Here is a 6,000-nt window from a genome sequence, read left to right as displayed (position 1 = left end):
GGTGGAGCTTGGCAGGACCCTGAGCTGGTAAGAGGAGAGGGGAGGTTACTGTCATTTGGGGGCCTCTTTGCACTAATTGGGGGATATGGGAAGGGGCTGAGAGCTCCCCCACCCAGAGAGGACTGGATTATAAACAAAATGGAGCCTCCTTCCCCCCATCCCACCCCATCTCCACCCCACCTCACATCCTGGTGATTTTATAGAATAAACTGATTGCAAGTGAGCACCCACCCCTGTCAGGGGACTCCCAGACCCCTCTTTCCTTTTTGCCCCATAGTGTGGTGTTTAAGAGCCCAGCCCCTAAAACTGAGGGCATATGGATTCAAATCCTGGGTCTGTCATGTGATGTCTGTGTGATCCTGGGCATGTGACTTACTCTCTGCAATCCTCAGTTTCCCCACCTGTAAAATGGGATGGATAGTTACATGTTAATGGTGTAAAATGCCTGGAACCAGTTCACGGTCCTTTTTGCAGTTCACTTTCCATGTCCCCTCTGCTCCCAAACCCTCCATGGCTCCCATGGCCCTCAGGGTAAAACCCACACCCTTTCCTGTGACCCTGCATGGCCCAACCCCCACCAACCTCCCTGGTTCCCCCTCCCTGCATCTCCCTGTCACACCAGCCAGCCACTCTGTGGTCCTCTTTAGTCTTTCAACACAGCCAGCTTGTTCTGGCCTCAGGGCCTTTGCACATGCTGTTCCCCTGCACAGGAAATGCTCTTCCTTCTCCACGTGCTTCTCCTCTTGTTGTCCCATACTCATGCTGAGGTCCTGACTGACTCAAGTGCTACTTCCCCTGGGAAGTCCTCCTAGATCCTTTCAGGTGTAGTTGAGACAACCCTGTTCCATTCACAGATCCCTGTTTATCTCAAATGCGTGAACCTCCATCCACAGGCAACAATTTGAGGTCCTCCTCTATCACCACCATGCCAGGCTCGTGGGTAAGGGGCTGTATGTTTTTCCTCCCATATTCCTCACTCGGGGAAACTGAGGCTCCACTTCTGGGAGGTGCCTTGGAGCAAATCCAAGCATCTCTTTGAGGCAGAATCATGTCGTCTTGGCCTCATTTAACCCAAGCAATATATTCCAAGACAAAAACATTCAGCATCAGCTCTTTCTGCTCTGGGGGAGCAAATTGGAGCCACGTCCTCCTCCCAGGAGACCCTTGCTGGTCTGCTGAAGAACTTCTATGTTCCTCCACCTGGGACACCACCAGCCCCTCCCTCCCCTTCCAGCCCATCCATGACCCTTTGGGGAGTCCGTGTCTGGCACTCTCTCCCCCAGCCTGGGGACTCCCTGGGACCAGGCTGAGGTGAGGTTGGCACAGAGGATTTAGCTGAGGGTGTTTGTCGAATTAATGAATCCATCATCTGCCTGATGAACTCCTGTGCACTCTTCAAAAGCCCAGCCTCAATGTCCCTTGTCCCAGGATACCTTCCCTGTCTCCCCACACAGAGCCTTCACTGCCCTACTCCTGACTCCTCCAGCTCCAGGTGCACCCTCTAGCCCAGTTCTGAATCCATAGCTGGGGAGCATCTGTGGCCAGCTCTTCTTCCTGCAGACTGGGGTTTCCTTGGGGACCAGGACTGAGACCTCTTGGAGGCACAGTAAAGTTGTCAGGAAGTGTTTACGGAATGGATGAATAAACAAATGAATAAACAATGAATGAATGAATGCCTCTTTCAGGGCCTGGAGTCACATACCCTGGGTTCACATCCCAGCTGGGGTGCTAGACACTGGATCTGTCCCTTGACTCTCCAAATCCCTTTTTCCCATGTATTAAGTGTGTTTTCGCAGAGCTTATGGCCCAAGTTGTTGCAAGAATGAAATGAACTGACATACCAGCATACAGCCCTTGGGCTCCCTCCTGTCCCAGATTGAGAGCGATTTGTACCCAGGAGCAAGGACTTTGTTCCTCTCCCAGCACTCAGAACTAGAGTGTTGTCAACACAAATGCTTAATGAATGTTGAAGAACAGGGTTGGTGAGAGAGATGGGGGAGGAAGGGAAGAAAGGCAAATATTAAAACAGCTGACATAAAAAAAGAATAAAATAATGCCATTTGCAACACCATGGATGGAACTAGAGATTATCATACCAAGTGAAGTAAGGCAGAAAGAGAAAGACTAATACCATATGATATCAGTTTTATGTGGAATCTAAAATATGACACAAATGAACTTATCTATGCGACAGAAACAGACTCACAGACATAAAGAACAGACTTGTGGTTGCCAAGGGGGAAGGAGGTAGGAGAAGGATGGATTGGGAGCTTGGGATTAGCAGATGCAAACTATTTTATATAGAAAGGATAAACAAGGTCCTACTGTCTAGCACAGGGAACTATATTCAATATCCTGTGATAAACCGTAATGGAAAAGAATATGAAAAAGAATATATATACATGTATAACTGAATCACTTTGCTGAACACCAGAAACTAACACAACATTGTAAATCAACTATACTTCAACAAAATAAAATAAAATATTAAAACAAACAAAAAAAGGCTGAAACCTAAGTGTTGGCAGGACATGGGCGGCATTGCCTCCCTCACAGGTTACTTGAGAAAATAGCCTGGCCATGACCTACCCCATGACCTACCCCATGACTCAGCCATTCCACCCCTGGGCATTTACTGGGGGAGAAAAGAGTATAGTTACCAAGAGACATGAACAAAAAGGCTCAAAACAGCTTTAACCATAATCGCCCCAAACTGGAAACAACCCAAATGTCCACCAACAGGTAAAATGGACAAATCATGAAAAATTGGCACCCAGTGGTTAAAATAAGAAAGGAAAAAATCCAAGTGTTTGCAAGGAGGTGGAGATACTGGAACCCCTGTACACTGCCAGTGGGAACGTAAAATGTTACAGCTGCTGTGTAAAAACAGTGTGGCAGTTTTCAAAAGCTAAATATAGACTTACCATATGACCCAGCAATTCCACTCCTAGGTATAGACCTAGAAGAATTGAAAGCGATGCTCAAGAAAAACTTGCATGTGAATATTCACAGCAGCACTATTCACAATAGCGAAAAGGTAGCAACAGCCCAAATGTCCACCAACAGATGAATAGACAAACAAAATGTGGTAGATCCACATGAAGGAATAAAGTGGTCACACGTGATACAACGTGGATGCACCTTGAAAACATTATGCTGAGTAAAGAAAGCCAGATAGAATGGCCACATATTGTATGAACTGTCCAGATGAGGCAAATCCACAGGGACTTCTTTTAAGTATTCTGGAGCTAGATACTAGTGAGGGTCATGCTACATCATGGATGTCCTAAATATCCCTGAATTATACACTTTAAATGGTTAAAATGATAAGTAATATGTTATATTTATTTTACCACAATATAAAAAGAAAAAAATGGGGACTTCCCTGGAAGTCCAGTGGTTAAGACTCTGCGCTTCCAATGCAGGGGGCATGGGCTCCATCACTGGTCACGGAACTAAGATCCCACATGCTGTGCATTGCGGCCAAAACAAATTTTTTTAAATAAATAAATACAACAAAAGAAAGAAAGAAATGATACCCAGGAATATTACATAACCATGAAAAGGAACAATTGCCTGCTCCACACAACAAGAGGAGCAAGAGAAGCCAAGAGTGGACACCCTGCGATCCCATATGTGAAATTCAAAATCAGGTAAAACTCACCAAAGTGATGGATGCCAGAGTAGTGGTCACCTTGAGGGAGGGGAGAATCAACTGGAGGGTCCAAGGAACCGGCAGGGGCTGGAAATGTCCTATATCCTGACCCAAGGGTCATCACCTCAATCAACCTCCAATCCTGACACTCATGAACTTGACCATGCCTGTGTTAAACCTCAACAAAAATGTTAAAAAGAGAAAAGAGGGGGGCTTCCCTGGTGGCGCAGTGGTTGAGAGTCTGCCTGCCAATGCGGGGGACACGGGTTCGAGCCCTGGTCTGGGAGGATCCCACATGCCGCGGAGCGACTGGGCCCATGAGCCACAATTGCTGAGCCTGCGCGTCTGGAGCCTGTGCTCCGCAACAAGAGAGGCCGCGATGGTGAGAGGCCTGCACACTGCGATGAAGTGTGGCCCCCACTTGCCACAACTAGAGAAAGCCCTCGCACAGAAACGAAGACCCAACACAGCCATAAATAAATAAATAAATAAATTTTTTTTAAGAAAAGAGAAAAGAGGGGAATTTCCTGGCGGTCCAGTGGTTAGGACTCCGCACTTTCACTGCCAAGCGCATGGGTTCGATCCCAGGTCGGGGAACTAGGATCCCACAAGCCGTGTGGTGTGGCCAAAAAAAAAAAAAAATGAGGGAGAGAGAGAGAGAGAAAAGAATTGCCAGGGGAAGGACACAAGAGCATCCAGCAGTCCTGAAGGTCGAGGGTTTTCCATTTTCCCCACAAATGTCATCACCTTATCCCTCTGGGGACTGATGACTTGGAAACAGGCATGGAGCTGGGGGTGGACAAAAGCAGGAGGGCAGTGACTGACTGGAGTCTGATGCCTGGGATTTCAGAAATGGTTCCCAGATGCTTTTTCATATCTTGGGAGATGCTCTCCACACTCCCCAGACCAGGGTCCCCAGACTGTGGGACACTCTGGGACAGGAAAACCTCAGGACTCCAGAACACTCAGAACATCAGCTCCCAGATCCCCTGGTAGAGACATATCTTGGCACCTCAGGGCCCTTTAAGACCAACTAGAATGAACACTAGCAATCATAACTTACAGCCTTGGGCAGAAGGAAGAGCATAGACTGCAGGCAGAAGGTCCTGGTTCCAGTCCTGACCCAATCAATAAATACACCTGAATGAATGAATGGATGGATGAATGGTGGATGAACTAGCTTTTCACCCCCATTTCACAACCCTTTATCATGCACTTCCCAGATACTCAGCCTTGTCCTGCAAAAGGCCAGGACCCCAGAGAAACCTCAGCCTGATCTGGCCTCCAACAATCTCCTATCCTGCTGGGGGAGACAGAACCTGACACAGATACTTCCATTCCCATTATTGCTGAGAGCAATAATAGGAGAAATCACAGGCAGGCAGGAAACAGGGAAGGGAGCCAAGGAGGAGGGACCAGGATAGAGGAAAGATGCCAGGGCCAAAAAGAGAGAGAGGAAGTGGAGCACCCAAATGTTAGACATTAGATGGCACGTGGCCAGCGACTGTTACACACTGACCGGGGAGGAAGTTGTGCTGAACAGATAATGAAGGGCAGTGGGAGGCTGATCCTTCTTGGCAGATCTTTTCATTTGTCTTGATTGGTTTTGTATACCTCCAAAGATGAGGAGCTCACTCCCCAGGGAGACAGCCCAGCCCTTCCTGGACATGGGCAACTGTCAAAAAGTTTGCTGAGGGGCTTCCCTGGTGGCGCAGTGGTTGAGAATCTGCCTGCCAATGCAGGGGACACGGGTTCGAGCCCTGGTCTGGGAAGATCCCACATGCCGCGGAGCAACTGGGCCCATGAGCCACAACTACTGAGCCTGCACGTCTGGAGCCTGTGCCTTGCAACAAGAGAGGCCGCGACAGTGAAAGGCCCGCGCACCGCGATGAAGAGTGGCCCCCGCTTGCCACAGCTAGAGAAAGCCCTCGCACAGAAACGAAGACCCAACACAACCAAAAATAAATAAATAAATAAAAATAAAATTCATAAAAGAAAAATGTTTGCTGCAATATAATTTTCCAGGTAGTGGCCACCATGGGTAAAAAGGCCAAATGCAATTGTCTGGGGAAGGAGGGCTACCCATGTGAGCCAGGCAGTCAGTCTCTGCCACAGACTAAATCTGGAATCAGACCCGCCTGGATTTGAATCTCTGCTCTACCTCTTATGGGCCTGGTGACTTCATCTCTCCAAGTCTATTTCCTCTCCATCCTTCTCTGAAATGACCGTAATAACAGTGCCGACTTCATAGGTTTATGCATGTATTCAGTGAGCTAATGGAGTAAAATGCCTGGCATATAGTACGTGCAGAATAAGTGTGCCCTGTTCCAGGCCCAGAGTGCTCT

Source organism: Balaenoptera borealis (assembly GCF_965194805.1).
Source record: "Balaenoptera borealis genome assembly, chromosome: 2".
Classification (NCBI taxonomy): Eukaryota; Metazoa; Chordata; class Mammalia; order Artiodactyla; family Balaenopteridae; genus Balaenoptera; species Balaenoptera borealis.
The sequence above is the reverse complement of the archived record's forward strand: the minus strand, read 5'-3'. Positions refer to the sequence as shown.